Genomic DNA, 23,191 nt, shown 5'->3' with positions numbered 1-23,191 from the left:
CACAGGCACTGGGGAACTACCAATCAGCACCTCAAGGTTTTTTCTCTCTCCCTCCTCCTCCCCCCCCTTTTTTTAAACTTCTTCAGAGTTGTACCTGAAACCTGTGCACTGTCTTTCACTGCTCTCACAGATTGCATATTCTTTCCTCTAAACTGTTAGAATGTTGAACATGTTCTTTCCCAATGAAAGACAGTAACTAATCTAGCTAAAGGCTAATAAGAACAATAGAAAAAGGGTGCTGAATACTTACTTTGAACGTACTCAAGTGGTTCAACAGCCATTTTCAACAGACTTTTTCCCTAAAAGATAAACTAAAGAAAATTTCTCTCTACTTTACATCTCCGTGCATATGTGTACACAGCCTGCCTAGACAGATAGGAAAATTGAACAAAATACCACTTCAAATAATGATATTCAAAAGGGTTTTTTTGCTGTATTAGGCAGTTTGAGATTTCATAAAAGGATCCAAAGACCACAGAAGTTTGCTGCTTTTTCTCTGCAAGACCTTCATACTTTTCCATTTTCCTTCTATCTGTATTGCACATTTTATGAATTATGTGCATTACGACAATATCTGCAGGGCTTGTTTATGATCTGCTCTTCATGCAGACACTAAACTTCAGTCATACTTCTGAACTTCGAAGTCCATGAATGTTTTAAAACAAAAATCATCTTGTCCCATTTAGACTAAAATCAATTATTGGATTAATGAAGGCAATAAAATAAAATTCTAACAAACTAGAATCCCTGCTGTTTCACTGATTCCTAATCTCAGTTAAAATCTTTTTCCATTCCCATCATCCATTTTAGAAAATAGTAGCAAATTCCACAGTGGCTAAATAGATGTGTACATGGGAAGATCTGTGCCTGTAATCTAATTCAGGATGGAAAACCATACCAAACCCTGGTGCAGTGTCCATTAAGAGCAGAGGCTAACCTCATTAGAATCTCATTCAAACAATGCTGATGAGATAACACTAAGTATTTAAAGGAGCAAAAGCGTTGTTCTCAGAGTAGACCAGACCAACTGAGATTTGAACATGTAATTTGAGAGTGGTTACATATTTCATCTGAGGTTCAGTTACCCATGTAATGACTTCCATTTATCTGCACTAAGAAATATCCTTCTCTGGCTCAAAAACATCTTGCCCATAATTGTAAATAAAAATCAAAGAAGCTTCACATAATTCCAGGCAATAAAACAAAAACACAAGTGCATACTATATATAAGCAATATGAACAGTAACGAGGTAACAAATTTGGGAACTAGGACTCTAGCATCATGGAAATAAAATGACTGCTTACATTCAGGGAGGTAATTTCTGTGAAAACACAGAAATCCTTTGCATAGATTTCAAACTACTACACAAATGCAACTCTAAAAATAAAAATAAAAACATCAAAGAGCAAAGTAAAAATAATATTTTTATACATTTTAAAATACTTGAAAGATCAGTAGACAAATCAGTAGACCAGTAGACAAATGGGTAAGGTCTTTTTTTTTTTTTTTTTGTGTTTGTAAATAATTTATCCTTATTATTTAATTTATCCTCATTCTGGTAACAGCTCAAGACACACCATAGTACTTACACAATTGCCTACTGTGATACAAATTTATATAGTTCATTAATTTTTATACACACACGCATATATAAAGAAAGAAACCTCAGCTTCAAATCAGTATGTTTTAGAGTAATTCCTCCTTTCTTCTTAAAACTTAAACAGAGGACATCACGAGAATTTTCATGCTGCCAGGAGTTATCTGAAAAGACTAATTTTGTCAACTTTCAGCTCTAACTAGGAACACAAGAGGCATTTTAGTGCAATCCCTTCACAGAAGCTTGGAGTATACTAAAGAAAGTGAAAGAGTCAAAAGATTCTCCACTATCTTTTATTTAATCAACTAGCTGCTCACGCCACTCGGGGCTTGTCCTCTGAAGCCAGCTGTCCTGAACTGTTACACAGCACCAACGTGTGTACAGGTGTAACTGAACAGTTTTCTACTACTAGCAAAGTCTCACAGTTCTTAAGGGACAAAGGTACTTGCTTAGGCATTCTGGTAAGTAGCACCTAGTTTTTGGATCCCAAGAGTTATGGATGAGAAATTTTGATCTGCTCAGGTCTGTCAGAGCTCGATGCTCCAACATAAAATATGCCTAAAAAGACGTATGCAGTATTATCAAGGCAATGCCTCCAAGATTAGATGGCATCTTTACAATGGTTTAGTATTCCAGCTTTTATAGCCCAAATTCAATGAAGTACCACTTTGGAGGAATAAATCCTTTCCTCAACAGCCAATGATTTTGTTTTCTTAAAATTCAAAAGGGGATGCTCTGCTATAAACCCTTTCACAAGATTTTTGAGGACTTTGCCTTGTGATATATTGGGTATTAAACTTCATATGTTCTCTTGGTTATATTCCTAGCCTAATGGTAGGGCTTCTTATGCACCTTTGCGATAACTTCCTGTAGCTCATAATCCCTTTTTTTTTTTTTTTTTGAGATCACATCTGGTTCCTCCCCCTCACTGTTCTTCAGTACAACTACACAAAAGGCAAACAGTCATTTGAAATCAGCTTCATTTAAATTTCTCTGCATTGAAAATATTACCCTCCCAGGAACTGGCCAAAAACATCTTCCTGGGCCTTCCCCAGGAAAACTGAATTGCACCAATGTAAGTAGATTCCTTACTTCTAAAAGGAAACAATAGTGAAAAACTGTAACTTCTTTGAAGCCAAAGACCTTGCTTTTAGCACTGGGCCAAGAGATGCTGCCACACATGCCTTCTCTTTATTCCATGAAATGAAAGACATGGGAGAACAAAAAAATTACCATCCAACAGTAGAAAATACAACCATGTGATATATCTGCGGAAACACTAAAAAATGTAGAGAACTGGAATGCTACGTTGCATTTTTCACTTAACAGACATGCCCTTCACAGAAAGTGGGCAGAATTTTGCCTGTTTCATTTTCAGTTGTTTTTTTTTTTTTTTTAAATTTAATAGAATTCTCTCGCCTATATTTCACTATATGTGATGGTTTTGTTTATTGAATAGATTTTATATAAAAATGTTTAAGTTTACTGAATAAAACATGAGATGGTGACAATGGTAAGTTACAACAAGAGAAAAACATGGCAAGGATTATTTCTGATCTTTTATTTTACCAAGGGATAGGGTCTCAGTCGCTCTCAGCAATTCAAAGAGCAGTCATAACCTGAACTGTTTCTACATTTAATTACACTATGATGAATGCAGTTCATTCTATTTTTCGCTCCTTATTAACGTCTTCAGTTGTCTACAAAGAACTCAGTATGGCATTATCCCTTGGTATCTGCTGAAATGCTGAAGATGGTTCAAAATTTTAATTTACGTCTTAATCTGTATGTTCCTCTTTAAAGCCCATGATACACATTGATTGCTTCCTACCATTTAAATAGCCACAGGTGGAGCTTTTTTTTTTTAAATAACATAAAATCTCAGACTAATCTGAAATTATGTATAGAGTATCACAAGTGCTCAAATTACTCAAATTATTGAGCTATTACTCACTGAGGTCAAATAAAACATACAACACTGTGTGCAAACCCTTAGTAGATGCTATGAACTAAGGTGATTTAGTTTGAATTACCATGAAAGTGCTGACAGTCATGTACGCATTCACTAGAAAAGAAAGCACTGCTCCCTAAAGTAGTTTCAGGTATTCTTCCAATGAATAAATTAAAATATTTTGTATTTGATCAAGTATGCACAGGTAGATCAACACGAATGTTCAGTCGTTACAAAGTCACTCTCTTTCAGACAAAGGATGGCACAAAAACAGAAAGGCACGTGATTAGGCTGGTACTTTTTTACAAGCTGTAACTGTGTGACCATATTCATAGCAGTTCCCCGACTGCATTCTGCATACCAGGACAGGCTTAAAAACAAAACGCATTTCTGCACATGATTAGTCACTGCAGTACAAGATATTTGTATGTGTAAATGTTTGCAACCTAAAAATTTAAACCTGCATAAGAGTAAAGCTATCCTCTAGGGAGCTAAGAAAGTCACCAAGCCACATTTCTCCCTCTTGCCCTTGAAGTCAGCAGATGCACGTGCTACTACTGAAATTTGAGTTGTTAAAAAATCACAAGTTCTAATAACTAACCATATTTTCATATTTTGAGACAGAGCATACATTTTTCTGGTAGAAAAAAAAAATAATGACAAGATTTATAGATAGTAAATTAAATGCCTATTAAATGAATCATAGTGACATTTTCAATTAAACAATAATTCCGATGAAGAATTGGGAGGGGGGAATCAAATTCTTGTTCTGTGGAGAGTGAAAGCTGAAGTAAATTACAGTTAAAAAGGAAGACTTATGAGTTTTACATGAATTAATAATAGGAAAAATGCCTCTGAAAGAAGTTGTGCCATCATAAACTCCTCCATATCAGGATACTTAAATTTTATTTGATGCCTAAATCTACGTGCTTCCAGAAATTTTTTCTGCAGTTCAGTTATACTGCAAAGTAAGATTATATTGCTACTGAGTTCATTTTCTCAGTATATAATACCAAACTGAGTTGCAGCGTATGATAGATTGATGTCTATAGAGTTGTTTCTTTTTTTGTTGTTGTTCTGTTTCAAATACAGGAAATAGCAGGCATTTTAATCTATGTTAGTCAGAAAAATATCCGAAATAGTTTAAGAAGCTCAAGACAGTAACAATGGAGAGGAGGGCTCAGCTTTTTGCAAGCCTTCTCAAACCACCATACGCACATTTTCAGTTCAGTTTTCAGGCACAATGCAGAGTTCACTGCATTTTCTTCTGAAGCAAATACCTCCTACATGAGGCCTCAATGTAGTTCACAGGCAAATTAAAGCCGAACATTCGGGACAGATTTACTGTGAAGGCACTTGTGACAACAAAAATTGATAGTTTGCTACTAAGAAACAGCTGACATTTATAAAGGAATTAGCACATGATATTTCAGTGTTTTCCAGCCTATGGTTAGCACATGGAGATAGAAAATTATGAAGAAAGAAATCAAAGAAAAAAAATGTAGTGCATTGCTGTAAAATATACAGTATGGGCATGCAGCTGCACATGCAAAAATCAATGACATAGATAATGGCTGTTTGGTGATCTCCATGATATAAATTGGCAGGCTCTGTTCAGCTCATTAACAGGAAGATGTCTGCATCAGAGAAACTATCATCCTGACTAGCACTAAAAGATAACCTTGCTGGCAATCTATGCAGAAAACCTGAAGGCTAAACAGAAAAACGATATTTGAAGTTACTCTTTTCAAAGGAGATTTTCAACTGAGTTTGAGAAAGCTCCGTTTTCTTGCTTCCACTGGCACCAATAGGAGCAACACATTTGCATTTAAAAAACAAAAAAAAAAAACAAACCAACCCCCCACAATCCAATCTTCATATGCAGACTGCATCCAGTCAAATATTTGAGACAGAAAACTGAAGACTTAAGCATGCCCTTGTGACTTCATTCTGACATCACTTTTAAGTCACATAAATGATTTCTTTCCTTTTTTCATTTCATGAAGAAGTTCTGTGGTTCAATTATTTCTCAGACTGTGACTTGGATTATGTAGGAAATTGTTCCATTGCCTGCTTGAAACAGGTACATGCACATCATCTGCATCTACCAGGATGTTTATTTCCAAGCAAAATGCTGTTCAGCTTCTGCAGATGTCATGTTACATTGTAAGCACAGGGCATGTCCAATGCAAAGAATTTCCTGAAAATTTGGCTGCCAAGTGAGAAGGCTGTATAAAAGTCATGTTTATCTTTGATCATTTTGAGAAGTGAAGGGGGCTAGTTCAGATCTTTCAGCTCAATTTTAAAAAAGAAGTGCCTTCTCAGTAAAATAAATAAATAAATAAATAAATAAATAAATAAAATGCCACAAATAAGGAAAATTAACAGTCTATATTAGACAAAAACTTAACTCAAATTTTTGAAAAAAATCATAATTATTGACTCATGAAATTGCCAAGATTGGTTTAGAAAAAAAAATGTATTACAAAGACTTGTGTGGTTCTACTTTAATCTGCAGACCATCTAATCAAAAATTCACCATCCCTGTCTGCAATCAGTGATTGTATGATCAGAGTCAAGACCGAAATGAAGGAGCTATTTGGCAGGGAAATCAAACTCAACGCAACATAAAGGTTAAAGCTAGGGCTAGTGACACAACAAAGGAGCTCATCTTATTGTGAGGACAGCAGTGTCATGCAAAGAAACAAAAGACGACAGTTTTCTTTTCCAGGGTTCTCTCGGACAGTACACTTGATTTCAAAAGTAATAAATATAGATTTCTTAATATTTACTTTCAAAAACCCTTGAAGACGTAACACCTAAAGAGTAATTGATCCTTAGTCTTATTTGTGTAACTATCGGAAATACACTGTGGTTGGTTATTAGTCATAGGAAATGGCTGCTTGTGTTTCCCCTTCAAACAAAAAAAGCTTGTAAATGGTTTACTGTCAACACTATCAAAGCTCAAATAGTTCTATCACATACAGTAGAAGTACAGTTAGACTGAAGCTATATCTGGCTTAAGGAAATCTGTCACATCTTCCAAAAAACATATATAACAGCATTAAATCAAGTGTCATTCTTCAAGATGTTTCACCTGTGCATCTCAAATTCTGAACTGCATCTTCTGAGTCCATTACCAGTATGCTCTATTTCCATACACTGTCATCAAAGAACCAAAAAAAGATATATGTATGTTGAATAACCCTACAATAAAATAGTATTTCTTATCACGTTCATGCAGTTCACTTGTTTCTTAGTGCCTTGCTTTTCTTCTCATTTCTCCTGTGGATTTTTTTCCTCCTTTTAACATTTTGAAATAAATGAAAAGAAAATAACAATCCCGAAAAGCTCATGCCAGTTGGCAGGGAAATTAAAAATCACAGATTCAAAAGTACTTTCCCAGTTCATGAAAACATCTCTAATGAGACAGATGAAAATATGAATTGCTCCTAATGAGCTCAAAATTGCACATACTTCCCTTAGTTTAATTTTGTAAGCCTTCACAGATATTTTGTGTTATGCTTTATTATAAAACAAGAAGTGGCCACAAGGCTGTGATAACCAATTTGTGAGATTAAAGTACTCAACTTGAATGGTTTCATTAACTTCTAAGTCATGAGTCGAAGTTAGCATAAAATACAACTCCTTTGTTATTCACTGAGCGTCTTATTCTCCAGTGACTTCCAACCTCTTGGAGTCATTTGCACATTGGAAGAGTAATGCTATTATTCTGACTTGCCATCACAATTCTCACTTGCACAGCTACAAAAGGACAGTGTAGAATAAAAACAGTGAAGAATAAGGCCCTAACAACTACTGGATCTGTACCATGCATTTCAGCTGTGGCACAGCAGAACCAATGCAGCTCTCCCCCGTACAGCCCTCACATCACTCCAAGCTGCAATCTCCATTTCCACATTCCAACCAGATTTGGCATAGGATGAAACAATGCCAGAAAAAACAATTTTGCCAGTTTTTACAAAGAGATTTTAGGATGGCCAGGAATGCACTAGGTCATATCAGAAGCACGTCATTAACCTTGCCAACAGAAAATGAAAAGAAATTCTAACAGGACTTGCACAAGTCGCATGTCGGTACCTGAAAACACGCAGTGATAACCACAAACTCTCATAGAAGAATTTACTCACAGGACCAGGACCTTTCTTTTCTGTTCTGTAATACCCACCACTGATACAGGACCCAGACACAGGCAGTTTCTGATTCTCTCTCTTCCCTACACACACAAGATGCCTCCATTTTTGACACTGTATCTGACCTCAAAGGTCTGCGACTTAAGTAAAAGGGAAAACAAAGTACCCTGGAGGTAATTATTCAGGAGTCAGCACAATTTTGGCATCCAGTTTAGATGAACTCAACTACTCCGTTTTGTACCTGTTTCAATAAGAGCAAAAGTGGGGAAAAAATGAAAATGAAAAAAAAAAACAAACCACCCTTTCTGTGGTTCCTTCTACTAAAGAAACAACACTACTTTAGGAAAAAAAAAAGTGGAAGTGTAAATAGATTACAAACCTTCATAAATTCCTTAAAATGGTTTTTAAATAAGCCTGCTTACAGTGAAAGAAGCAGCCTAGACAATATGCATATAGCTTTTTTCTTTTTTTTTTTTTAAATGACGAGTTGTATTTCTTAATTGGTTTCAGAAAATGTCCAACTATTGAATCATATAGAATGTGTTTATGGCCTTTACAAACCTTGTAAATGAGTACTGTTGGCAGAACAATTAGCATTTAAAAGCTAGAATGACCTTAAATCTGTGCATCATTGTGATTAGTTTGGACTTTAATATCAAGTACAGAACCAAAAAATACCTTAGTTGCCAAGATAAAGAGCTCCCAGCAACAACAAAAGGAGATTAGGTAATAGGGTGAAGCATGTGCAGTGAAACATAAAGGACAAACTTGTATGATTATGTTTGATTTGTGTTGACTTAGCAACCAAGCGGAAGGCCCTTCCTGGACAGTAAGCATGGAAAAATAAGAGATCAAATCAACTGTTTCTGATGTAACACGGATGCATTACAGCATGGGAGAACCAGCCCAAATGACTCACCCCTATAATGAATTTCAAGATAATAAACTGTGCATAAATTTTGTTTTCAAGGAATCACTGGTTTAATTTAATATAAATCTTTTAAACAAAATAGATAGAATAATTAACTTTATATATATCACACATAAATATGTAATATATTTTATGGTTATATGTATAAAAGATGTTATTTTAAACATAATTTGCATATATTGCAAATATACTAAAACACGTAATACCTCCCCATTCTGAAACTGATGACTTCATATATCTCTAGAAATGACAGCGCTGACTTGGGTTTGGGGGAGTGTACTGCAGCTGCTGCTCTTACTAAAAGGAATGATTCAGTCAGAAAGTCCAAAGCTGAACATGTATACTGGAATCCTGATGCTAGTTTTCAGTATTACAGATATACTTAGCTGAGAATGTAATTAAAACAGGATAACGAACTAGTAAAGTGTTTCTTATTGCAGGGGATTTTTTTTTTTCATATAAAGCATGTGGTTCAATTTTTGTTCTAGCTCTCATTCTCATATTTCAAACTACTTTAAGATAAATGTTTGTAATATATATATATCTATATAGCAAATATTACCATAATTGTCCTACACTGCAATAAATACAATTAAGTTAAATATTTAAAATTGCACTAAATAAAGATAGATGGTATTATAAATATTATCAACTGTTTACATGAGTAATTCATAAGGATTCAATTTGCTCAGAGATGGTCCTACTTAAACAAATAGTCAAGACATTAGTTACTACTGATACTAATAATATTACCAAAGTAGTGCATGGGAAAACCCACTGATGGCCAAAAATCTCACAGTACACTGGTCACCATACAAACACTAAGGTACTACAGTGAACGCTGTTTTTTGAGATGACTGAGATTTGGCCATCTGCTCTCCTTCCAAGAGGCAGGCCTAGCAGCTTTCCGAGCATTTTGCACAGACTCCCTACCGCAGTTTTGCTAAACTTACACTAAGTGCATTATCTTGTCAGTTTTGCACTTTCTGTCTGGATTAAATCTGTGATGTACAGATTGCTAGAGAGGAGACTATTTAAAGTCAGATGTTAAGTCACATTAAGTAATTTATGCACTCATGCCAGGTGCTCTATATAGATATTTCTGATAGCAATTTTCTTAATATAGCTTACATAAACACTTAGAATTTAAAGAACAGTAGACACCTAAGTAACAGTTTATCATTCAGGAGATGACAGTTCCATATAAATATACATTACCAAAGTGTGTATGCAATTGTGCACGGCTTCAGCATATTAATACATTTAAAAATTCACAGATAGACTAAGGGTCAAACTGGACACCTGTTTGACACACACACACACACAAATAAATAAATAAATAAATATAAAGGCTTCAACAGAACACTGCGTTATGTTCCTCTGTCACCCATCCAGCAAACCCAGATTTCTTACCAACTTCTGGCTGTATGGAAGACTATTTTTACCATCTTCTGTCTAATAAAGATCTGTCTCAATATCCTTTAAACATCAAAGTATGCAGTGCTTCATATAGAAGCTTTCTACTGCAGACACTCTTCATGATGGGTTCTCAGTGCATCTTTCTCATGAGGCTAGGTTAATCTTGGGTACTCTACTTCCACAGAAAATCCAAACTACTGCAATTTTCAGCAAGTTCATACTTAAGTTTTATGACGTTCCAATAATTAGAACAGGTGCCCTAGCAGAATTTCAGTGCAGATAATCACATCCTGCCTAAATCTCTCCTGTAGTTTGAATTCAGTAAGTTATTTAGAATTTCATACTAAGACCATACTGTAGATTTTACAATTAATTTCCTGTGCCAAAAGACAGAAAGACAGAATATGATTCCTTTGTAGAAAGGGTAAGTTCAACTCACTGAAGTCAAGCTATAGCATAGTAACATCATGTTTTATTCATGTGTGGTATAGTTTGTTTTATAAAATTATGATCATTATTTCGTGCACCAATTTCATTTTACATATAATTATAACAGCATTTAAAAACCAAGGAATATTCCTGCACTGTTTATCATTTTAAGAGACTAGTGATGAAGGTGAAGAGGAGGGGAAAACGATCAGCATATTGTGAATATAACCAGACTTCCAAACAGAACTGAAATTTTGATATCCATACTGTTCCCCAAAACAGTAGGTGTTAAAATACTTCTGAAAGAGCCCAGGGAGCCAAACAGATTGGAACTGGTAGTATGAACTGCAAAAGGTCAGTAAGCAGAAGGAAGAAAAATACAACAAATTAGAGATGCAGAAAAGATAGAAGGTAACATATGTATTGGTAGTATCAGGTGCACAGAAACACAGTTTGATTGAGTCATGCAGTTACAGTACTGGTAGCATCTGAATAGAGTGCATTCAGTCAACAGACGAGACGATGAGATCTGAAACTAGAAACAAAGGTCTCAACAAACAGCATACAGAGCAAGAAAATTGGGAAACTGCTCTTTGAAGAGACGGAAGGTGCTGAACTGTATAACCTAGTGTATTAGGATAATTGTGTGTATCTATACATACATATATATAAAATAAGAATGGCAACAAAGCAAACTAGGACAGGATTTGGGAAGTGAGATGAAATCATCCAAAGAACGTGCAAGCTGTAAAGAACATTCACAGTTATACTTGTCCTCAACGCAGAGAAATGAACAGGATGCAGTTACTCTAAGCAAGCTTCTCTCACTCCCACTAGTTCTGAAACTTCTTTGTTGCAAACTGGTTAAGTGTCCTTGATGTTTGCCTGGTCAAGCATGGACAGAAAAAAGTGACTCAAGTCATTCTTCCTGTAGTTAAGGCAAGAGTGGTGATTCTTTTATTGTATTTCAAATGTTCTCTCCCTTTCCAAATAGTTATCTGACTGAAACCGTGAGCAATGGGCACAAATTGCAACTGGCTACATGCTAGAACTGAAGAAGTCAGTACTGATAAAGTCTTTTAAAGGTTTGCATGCTTTGAAATTTCATGCGAAGACAACTGAATGGTGGTATTAGATCTCATATTTACTTCCACTGATTTTACCAAGCTGCATTCAGAACAAAGAATACCTAGGGAAATTCACACACACGATATGAAAGAGATAGTACAATACAATCAAGGGTGAAACAGCTTTGGACTACTTGCTTCACAAAGAGCAGATCCATTCTATTAAATACTTTGGTCTACAGTGCCCCAAATTAAAATTTTATTCTGAATCTTAAATGTTCCAGTTTCAGTTTAAAATACATATATATATATAATTTTTAACGTTGCATGCACTTACCTTTCAAAATCTGATCCATATTATGCTGTGTGTGCTAACATGAGCAGTGTGATAATCCCATTTAGCACACTGAATTGATAGAAGTAATTTCATTACTTATTAATACTGAAAAACTGCTGGCATGAAATTTTCCTTACAAAGGCCTTTTAGCAAGACCTACTTTTATTAGCAGTTAATATACTATATGGGTACCATTAAGATTTGTTCTTCAAAATCCTAATCCAAATTCTTCTCTAGTTACATGTGAATACCACCATTAACAAGAGCTATGGAATAACAGAACCAAATTAAAAGATGTTGGAAAATAAAGGTAGAAAATGATAGGATGCACTCAATTGTAGTACAGATTCAATTCTTACTGATTTTTTTCATTTTCCTAGTAATACCATTCCCATGGTCACTCCACTATCTCACTACTTCTACAGCTCTTGATCCTGAAAACCTCCCTCATTGGCTTTACATGGGTTTACAGAATTCAATGTAAATGACTCAACAATGAATAATACAGCAGATGTTTTAGTGCATCTTACATTTACCAAAACGTGTAGGAGAGGGGAAACAAAGTCAGACATACAATCATTCCGCCACAAAAAAAAAAAAAAAAATATCAGAAAAGGTGATCTGATTCTACACGAGACTTCCATATTACTTCAGTGTCACTGATGAACAAAAACAAAATGCTGTCGCAGTGAATGACCAGTGTCACTAGGCTGTATGCAGCATGCTATTCACTTTTCCACCAGCCAGCTGAGATCACTCTTCTCCAATGCTGTTTTCACTCCTGAAACCATTAAAACTATGAACACTGGGATCAGGTGAAGAAAGCACTGGGCTGATTTTCCCTTGTAGTTCTTCCCACATCCTTAAAACTTCAACATGCTTGGCACATTCACCACGTTTCTCTAAGTCTCAGTCCAGCACATATTAATTCCTGATTTTTCAAAGGAATAAATATTTGTCTTTACAGATGAGACTGAAAACATAATGTTAGAATGTGCACCTGGGTATCTTTGAAAAAGAATAACTCATAGGTCTTGGAAAGCCATTAGACTGTTGGACTAGAGACAACTCTAATTAAAATAACCTGTCAGCAAAGATAGAGCACTCAGACCACCAGGCAGGTATACAAGGATTTAATAAACCCTATGTAAAGAAGTCTTTCAAACGCTTGCCGTATTGGTCACATGTAAAATAGAAGATTATTATACCCTGTAACAAAACCCTAAATCAACACTCTGGAAGTTCGGTCAGCTGCATCTTAGAAAAAAGTCTAGAGTCTGTCTACAGACTCCTGAAGAAATTAAATCTTTCAAGTCTGCCCCCCAAAAATCCCACAACTTTCCAAACTACTTAATTTCAGTGTCTTGAATGATAGCATAAACATGCAATTCAGTATTTTCCCCAGCTAAGTAATCAATGGTTGTCTAGTGTTTTTGGTTTGGTTTATTCTTTGTTTGCTTGATTGTTTTTTGTTTTGTTTTTAAATAATTTTTAAAGACCTACAGCATACAAATTCATTATGTTGCTAAAAGAAGATGTCTGGTTTCAGTATTTAGCTAGAGGGTACCTAGTATTCCAGAAAAGTTGAAGCTTGTAAAATCAAATCAAAACTTACTTATGGAAACAACTAAAAAGAAAAATATTATGTCAATACGCTACAGAAAATGATCATTAAAAGTTCCTAAAGGGACCTTAAGGTTTAAAAAATATTCTTTACCAAATGAGTAAGGCAGGGTCTCAGAGTGCATTTGCATGACAAAAGAATATACCATCCTGCCTGGAGATTTCAGGAAGGATTTGTAAGGAATTTCATTCACTAAATCCTCAGACAATAAGGTGACTACAAAGAATCTATTATGTTGAATAATAGGGTAGCTGCCTTCGCATGCAGTACTTCCTCTATAGGTGCCAACACAGCTGCTTGAGAAATCTACCAAAGAGACAGAGTGAAAGAGATGCATGTTGTTGCTGTTATGGAAATATGTTATGTATTTACTCATGCTTTAACATCTCCAATTGGCACTCAGCAAGGAGATTTGTTTTTTTTTCCCTGAAAGTTTAAGTGAGAGAATGTATAAGGGCAACAAAGCTTATCCTTAGCATAGAAAGCATACCTTAATAAGCAATATTATTAAAATAAGCAATATCTAACAGTACAAAGTTTATCTTACTGGCATAAAAGGCCAAGGTCTGCTCCATTCTGCATTGCCGGTCCATTATATTGTTTTATTTCTCCTTTTTAAATACAAAAAGGGAATACACAAATGTACAGCTTCTTCAAAACAAAACAACAACAAAAATCAATGCTTTTTTCTTTCCATAGCAGAAACCTAGTAGAAGAGACTCAAAAGGTCATCATCATACTGCAATGTTCGAGATCAGCGCTAGGTATGTGCCAGTTGTGTAAAAATACTGTATAGACAACAAAAAATACACATCAGCTCTTTTAGCTATTCAGTTATTTTGACAAATTTACAACAGGTTTCCTGACTGCACCTCAAAAAATGCCTGAATTTTAAGACCAAACTTATCCTAGTCCTTAAATGAAAGCTCAGCTTGGAACAAAGCATAATAATCATTACCTCTCTCACACCAAACCTACCAAGAGCATGTACACGTAAGATGGCAAACATTCCTTTGTTACCATACTGAACATCAAGTGAGCATCCAAATAATGGCACACATCATTTTAAGACTCTTCAAAAAATATCCCAAGATGGTTCTAAGACAACTGTCAGATAACTGGTTACTGCTCCCAGAAATCCTAAAGCATAACACCAAATTAGACTAAATCATACCTCTGCGGATTATCATAATCACTACGGAAGATTAACCAGTAGTTAAGAAGAATCACGTTTTTCTATTGTGGGAAAACTCACAATATTCTGATTTGCATATAAGTGAAAATGCACTGGGGAGAAAAAAAAAAAGGGGGGGTCAGATATGAAAGCTTAGAGATGCAGTTAGAAATTGACAGGGACCTCTCGTTCTTTTATCATTCAGGATTTCAGTTACACAACTTTATAGTCAATCAGAATTTTTCTGGAATTACACCTATAATACTTTATATTTGATTACATCAATTAGCTTTTTTCATTGTTCTCCCACTTTCTGACCCAGACATCTAAGAACAGATAGATATAAAATTTAAAATATTTTACATATTGGAAATTTCCCTAGTGAAATGAAAATTCACATTTAATAGCTTAGTTTTAAAAACTTTCATCACCTTTGTACTTCTTTCTCATATCCAAAATTAGAGCCCAAACTACACATTTAATAAACATATAGACAACTATTATTTCATATTGAATGCAAGGTAATTTTTATTTAAAGTTTTTCAGTCATTTAAGTTATTTGCATATTTCTACAGTCTTCCTATCCAGAACACTTTAATGTATGTTACGTCAAGGATTTGTGATATGAATTTTTCCATTGAGACAGTGAACTTAACTGATTTATTCATCCTTTTTAAGTGCTTAAGCAAATCCTTTGTCCTTCTCTCTTAGTAATAATTGCAAAAGCATCATAAACTTGCATACTATGATATTGATCACATTTCCCATTGGAAATTCTCTCTAAAACATTTTATGTTAAAACACATCAGTAAAAATTCTTTTTTTTTTTTTTGAGGAAAAAATAAGAAGCATGTTCAAAATGCTTGTTTCTTTTGCTCTTGACTGTTCTTGACTATTGAGCTCATACCACATCCATTGTAACTTTCCTATAATAAACAAACATTAAAATGACAGAACTGTCTTTCAACCCACCTATTCCAATTAGTTGTCTTTGACTATTAAATAATATGAAACTCATTATCAAAAACCTCATAACAAAAGTCATTATCCACCAGTGGATAGGGAGGGATAGATAGTGGGAGTGGAGAGGCAGGTGACCTATTCTCCGTTATCACCAGTGACAGGACCCGTGGGAACGGTGTTAAGCTGAGGCACGGGAAGTTTAGGCTGGACATCAGGAAGAGGTTCTTTACCGAAAGGGTGGTTGCACACTGGAACAGGCTCCCCAGTGAAGTAGTCATTGCACCAAGCCTGTTTGAATTTAAGAAAAGATTGGACTGTGCACTGAGTCACATGGTCTAAACTTTTGGGCAGACCTGTGCAGTGCCAGGAGTTGGACTTGATGATCCTTATGGGTTCTTTCCAACTCAGGATATTCTATGACCAATGTGAGGTTGCTTATATATTCCTTAGTATGAAAAAGACGGTTTGGTTTTGGATCAATTTTTACACTAGGCTATAATCACATCTCTTTTTTAATTTCATAAATCTATCACTGTAGAACAGGCACAAGAAGTTGTTATATTTTCCTCCATAAAGATCTCATATTAGTTAAAGTTTCAAAGTGAGTTGGCTGACTTTCATTCACTATACAGACTCTTTGGTTAGAAAAGGGAGACCACAGAATGGGGAACTGAGGGAATAAAGGTAACTGAGGATCTGGCTTCTGGGATCTCTCCTGTTATACAGTATTTATGACTTCAGGTCACCAATTTTAAGTTCAAATATGAGATAAGAACTATAATCCTTCTTGTGGTTTGTACAGAGTATGATTCTGAAGGTCCAACATGGGATTTGATCCACTAATTTCAATGGATTAGTCTACTTACTTCGAATTTGTAGAAAATTCAAGAGTCACAGTTTATCTTTAAAACACATTCCAAGTACACTTTAACACCCAATCTATTCCTTCCAACATCAAATTTAATTATGATTTCTAAATGTAAGCCAATATAATGTGGCCTGAAGTTGATCATCAGATTTAGGCTATTTCAAATTAAGATGAATGAAACTTGGAACACTTTACAGAGATGGTAGGAGCAGCACCTACTGCTGTGAGGCTCCCTATGGTCTCAGCTCTTCAACAACAAAAAAGAAGAGTAAAGAAGATCCTCTTCCATTATCCTAAATTTAAAGTTTTATCCTAAGTTTAGAGTTTTAAAATGTGAAAAATAGCATCCTGAAATTTCAGCCAGTGTAAGCTTACTGAGACAGAGTATTAATTTAATTTATTTATGTATTTGATAACCTTTACCGAGTGTCACCTTGGAATTGTGTTTAGCTTCCTTTTTCAACTCAAGAACTTTCTTTCTCATCATTACCCTGCAAGAAAAGCCTCTGTTCCTGTCTCAGTTCTCCTTTCTCCTTCATAGAACTTAACCACCAATATCCAGCACAGATCCAAACTTTTTAGTAAAATGATAGGACTATGAAAAAAAAAAAGTTACGAGGCTAGTTGCATAATAAGCGCTGAACGAAAAAAGAAAAAAAAAATAAACAGCCTTATATACTATATCACCAAATGGCAAATTATGCAATAACATCATTTTTTATTTTCTCAGTCATTTAATTGTTCTTTGAGAAGTCTTGGCTGCTATTTCATTAAGAATTCCTCTCTATATATACAGTCTTAATTCACAAAGTCACATTGAAATGAAAGATACATGCATCACTGATTTTAATATGACTTTGTATAATAAGAATAATATGTAGTTATAGTATATTGCAATGAACTACTGTAATGTAGGAAAAAATGACGTACATACACAATGCTGATGTGATGAAAAGCCTGACATTCAAAGACAAAAGGCCTAAAGGCTACGCTTTTCAATATATAGACCTATATTAATTTATTAGATTTTGGAGAAGAGATTAATTTCCCCATTCTCTCCCAAGCTGGGCACTTTTCAATTCAACCATAGTTTTTCCCTCACAGCTCACAGGGAGACCCTATTCTTGGTTTGACAATCTAAGTGCAGGATGGATACCCCCATGAACATGTAGCAATGCAAAAAGGAAACCAATATTCACCTGGCTCTATGTCAGTTCAGCCACAAAATTAGAAGCTTATTGACTGAACTACTAACAAATCAAGACAATTAAAACATTCTTAGCAGCAAAGTTTCAGATAATATTTTGCAGTGGAGGGATCAGATAACATCCAGCATTTTCAATCATTGTTAAAATATCATTCCTTACTAAAGAAATGTAATAATAGAAATTATGTGAGCAAATGCCACCCCCCAACCATTAGGAATGTATTAATGTGCTTCATTTCTCACTGCATAATTTCTCTAAGAACAAAACCAAAAATTTAACAATACAATGTGTATGATGTGTTTATGAATCTGCCAGTTGCTTGGACTTTGCTGCATTTTCTCAGATGACTAATTACTGCTAGAGTATGTCCCAGGGAGTTTAGCTAGCTGTTGTAAATTAAACTATAAGGCCTTATTATATTAATTGAAGCAGAAATTAAAAAAAAAAATGACCTTAAAGGTTTTTTTTTTGAGTTTAGCTAGCTGTTGTAAATTGAAACAGAAATGAAAAAAAAAAACAAATTTTTTTTTTTATTGTTGAAAGTAAATTATGGTTCTAGAAATCTCTATAACTTTTTACAATTTTTATATATATTTTTTTCCCCCTCCTCTCCCTCTTCTAAATAATTCTTCTCCATTCTGACCTCTACCAAACATATGCTGACAAGAACTTTTAAAGATTCAAAAGAATTAAATGTTTTGGTAGGTATACATGTATAGCTAATGATGACACAGTCCTAGATAAGCTACCAGAAACTTCCAGATGCTCGGTTTCCAAAGAAACTCTGTGAGTACAATCAATTTCAAACTCAGATCACGTAAAATGACCTTGGATGAACAGACAGGGACTTTGGAGACCTCCCAGGAAAGGTGATTCTGCCTGAAAAATAAAGTCTCGAGGACAATCAAACACAAAATCTTGGGCTTTTAAAATGATAAACATCTGTAAGATGGAAAAAAAAAAAAAATTATTTTTTCTTTTTTTTTTAGCAAGCATCTCAGGATTACCAGTTAATTTAGCATCTTCATTACTACCTCTTCACCACTTTGAATCATCCGAGACTTACTAGACACAAGCACTTTTTTCTCTGTTACATGGGGAAACTTCAAATCTCTGCTTTGGAAAAAAAGTTTGTTGCATATTTTATAAACTGCATGAATACAGGACTTTTACTACAACTGATGTGATTCTGCATCACTTCCTCAAATCCATTAATAGCACCTTTCTGCAGTGAAATGTGAAACACTGAGCCAGCAGACTCTCAACATAAGTAGCAATACAGAACACAACTTCCCTGATTTTAAAATCTTTCAAAAGATTTATATCCAAGAATGACTGAATTTATTTTCTATGAATGTGCCTTTGACAGACAAATCTAATTGGAAAAGAAAACCTAACACACCCTATGAGCTTCTAATATGCAAAAATCTCCCCAATTCAGAAATTTCAGGATCAACATCACCACATGAAGCCCATGAAAACTACAGGTCCTCAGAAACTCTTAGAAACTGTGAGTGTATTAAAACTTGGGAATTGAGGCCCCAAGACCAAAAATCAAAGGCATCTTTGGAAGGTGGGTCTTCATGCAGTCATTGGTTTGAATGATGTTCTTTCTCTCCACAAATTTCTCCAGAGCCAGTGACAATATTCTTCATGAGCAGACAGAAATAACTATCAATATGTTATTTACAACCATCACCAGAATTCCTATAAAATGATAAACACCTTCTCAAGATAAATTATCTGCTTTTCTTTCAGTTACAAAGAAGGGAGAACTGGCTGGATTTTGTCTACTTTAAATTCTATTTAAACATTTTTCGCTGTGTTTATCAAGTTCCAAATTGCCTTTTGAAGCAAATTAGTTACTTATTACAGGACAGAATTACTAGGATGTCAGACTGTAGATTTTCCATCCCATAGTAGTGCTTCTTGGTGTGGATTCTGTGTCTGATGACATGAGGAAACAACTCAGTTACTTTACAGGCCATTCATCATATTCTTACAACCCCCCGTGACATATGTGCTGCATTACTTCTTGAAGCTGTATTTTCAGTAATTCTTCATTGTTACGTCTTGTTTTATTGCTTAAGCACAGATCTCCCTTCACATCTTGTTAGATTGCACACAGAACATCAGCAATTAAATAAGCCTCTTCAAAATTACAAAATTAACTGGATTACAGTCATCTATAATCTTTAATTCTAAAATAACTGAAAATTTTCAGTGGGAGGAACAGCTTTGAACTGTTTAAATAGCTTTGTGCTTATATAATGATCTCCATTGCAAACAAAGCCAAAAGTATGTATTAAGGTTTAGGTACTGTCAGGATAAAGATAACAACAACAAAACAAAACAAATATACTTTTTAAAGGATTTTTATCCAGATATCAGAGAGCATGAGGTCCAAAGTCATAAAAATCCGGAACAAAATTTTAAGTGCTTTTGCTGATTAGTAAAAGGTTACTGTGAGACATTTAAATAGAAAACCATGTTAATAATATGACTAGAGGAGAGATTATTCAGCTGTAGGTTGCAATGGTGATGAACAGAGGTTGCCATGAACTTGAAAATATAATCTGAAATTTCAGTGCTGTGTCAAGGGTCAATGATAGCTTTGTTCATTTATTAAAAAGCTAATTAATATTTACATCATGAGCTACTAATTACCAAGTGATAAAAAATTGTCTTCAGAAGTGAATCAACAAATTGATTGATCAGTTGGCAATTCTGCAGTTAGTGGATTTAGAAACCTAATCCTCACAAAATGTGAATGAAGGAAAGCTGCTTGCAGAACCTCCTGTCTCTGTGCTGCATCAAGAGCATTTTACAAGTGTTTTCCCGGAAGTCAAATCAGAAGCTACAAGTTGTGGTTATCAAACAGCCTACTCAAGATGAGAAAAAGCTACTTTTCCACTGCTACCAAATTTGCAATCGTACTATATCAGCTAGGTCACTTGTTAACATATACTCTACAACCTACACTTCAATCAATTACAGAGAACAGGCAACCAAACATAGCTTTGCTAGCTACCAGACAATTGTTTCCAGCAAAGGGGAATTTGCACAAAGTTTGTGCATGTAAACAGCTATCCTGAGAATGGGAGTTTTTCACTATTACAGATCTCAATGTTACAATATGTATTACATTGAAAGAATTAAGTCATTATAGATGCTGAAACAGTGTTTTTAGAAAGAAAAAATAAATTATTTGGTCTAGGAAGACAGATGAAACAATGACAAACCTGATAAAGAGCTTACCCCCCTCCCCTCCAAACAAAACAAAACAAAAACAAAAGCACACACACAAAGATCTCCACACTGCCTAGTAAATATTTTGTAAAAGACCTAAACCCATGTGAATAACACAACAATAACTCTTCATCCCATGCAGGAAATGAGATCGTGTATTTATCACCATGAGTTCCATACACGTTGACAACAAATGCGTGGTGACTACTATCAGAAACAAAAGTCTATATTACATGCTTTCAAACAGAGGAAAGGCTGAGAAGATAGATAAAGCTGTTGTGAAAGACAGCGCTATAGCCAGTAATCTTTTTCACTATTTTCAATTTCCCCTTGGTCTTTTCTTTTTCATCATCTCTGTATGAATATGTAATTCTGACACTTAATATTACAGTGAACAGTACATTCACCACAGTGACAATTAAATAAGGAAAAAGTATATTCAGGATGCACAAAACTAGTGTGAATGAACTGCTTACAATTTTCTTTGAACTTTTGTTTTAGTGCTTTCAGGGTATGACATTTTTTAAATAGCTGATTGCATTCTTCTTCATTCTTACCTAATTTGGAGAGTTAATATTTTCAAGAGACATTTCAACCAGAAAGGAAGGAGTAAAACTTTTTCTAAATGTGAACATCTGGATGCACATATTATATGAACGCATATATACATATATATAGGAAAATAACGTATACAGAATTTCCTATATGTAGGAAAAAAAAATCTTTGACTTTCTGACTTAAGTCTTCAAAGTCGCATGCCTTACATACTGCATTATTTTGCACTTAGCTGAAAATCTTCAGACTTCATGAGAAAATCAATTTTTTTCATGTTATTTAGAATGAAAAATGACAGGGTAAGGCTTAACCATCCTCTGAAAGCACAGCATCCACGGGAAGGTTAGCAATGACAAGGATTTGTCCTGGAACCAATCTTTTCAGTATTTTCATTCTATTATACCCTGGCACAAGAAACAGACGAGCACTGCTAAAACAAAGTTAGGGGCACTGTCAATAAAGAGTAAAACAGAGATATACCAAATGAACTGCATTATCTCAATGACTGAAGTTACAGAAATGGAACAAAAGTCAGAAGTATAAACAACAATTCAGCTAGTAACTAACAAGAAAAACCCACTGCTACACCAGAGGTCTCATTGATCAGAAATGACTGCAGAGAATAGGGATGCTTTAGAAGCCACCACAGCAATACACCCTTAATAGCTACAGACTCTATTTGTAGAAGTCAAAAAACACATTATAAGAAGAAAAAAAAAAAAAAAAGAAAAAAAGTGAGATCTATTCACTGAAGGTATTGGTAGTAATCCTATGTAAAAAAAAAAAAGTGAAGAAAGTGCCATCAAAACATCACTTCAAATAGAATATGACATTTTAAACACCTTTTAAATATATGCAGGAAAATATACACAGGAAAGCAAAATTGGGATGACATCAAGTTTGGAGTTTTTGTGAAAGGAGACAAAAAAAACCCTTTGATTTGTTCATGCATCAGCACGAGGGCTAAGTGGAAACGAAGTATATATACATTGTGTCAGGATTATGCTTACATCCATTCAAAGGAGATGATGCCCTGTAAATACTATGGTTTTGGCAGCCTTTGTTGTTGCTGTCGCTGCTGTCATCAGGAGAGCTAATAAAACTGGTTAGCAGGCAGAGCTCAGCCTCTTTGAGCTATGGGTAGCTGGAGCCTTCACATCCACTACTTTCTGTGGGCCAGCCCTACCCACAGATTAAAAGAAGTTTTTGCCATAAAGACCAATGCAAATTAGGGTTCATAGTTCACAGACTTAAGTTGGAAATCAGGAGTTTTCTACCATTAGAGGTATCAAAGCCTCGAACACCTTTTGGACCAGCTGCAGATGATAAATAGCAGGGACAAAATAATTTAACTTTTTAAAAATGTATCTTCATAAATGTAAGGAAGGAATCCTAAGGAATCCTTCATGTGGTAAGGGACCGATGGAACTAGACCCAGTGATCTTTTCAGACAATTGCTAGAAGTCCTATGATCCCACCTCTCAACTCCATAACTGCATCAATACAGAACTTCAGTAGGTTGTTCTTCACTCTAAGTAATATTTATATTCAGGAAATACACTGTAAAATCATAGTGTCATTTTATTTACTTATTTATTTTTACCGAAAGTGCAGGATTAGTATTACAATGTGAATGAAGAACAATTCAAGTATCAAATATAAAA

The sequence above is a fragment of the Anser anser genome (genome assembly GCF_964211835.1).
Source record: "Anser anser genome assembly, chromosome: 11".
Classification (NCBI taxonomy): Eukaryota; Metazoa; Chordata; class Aves; order Anseriformes; family Anatidae; genus Anser; species Anser anser.
The sequence above is the reverse complement of the archived record's forward strand: the minus strand, read 5'-3'. Positions refer to the sequence as shown.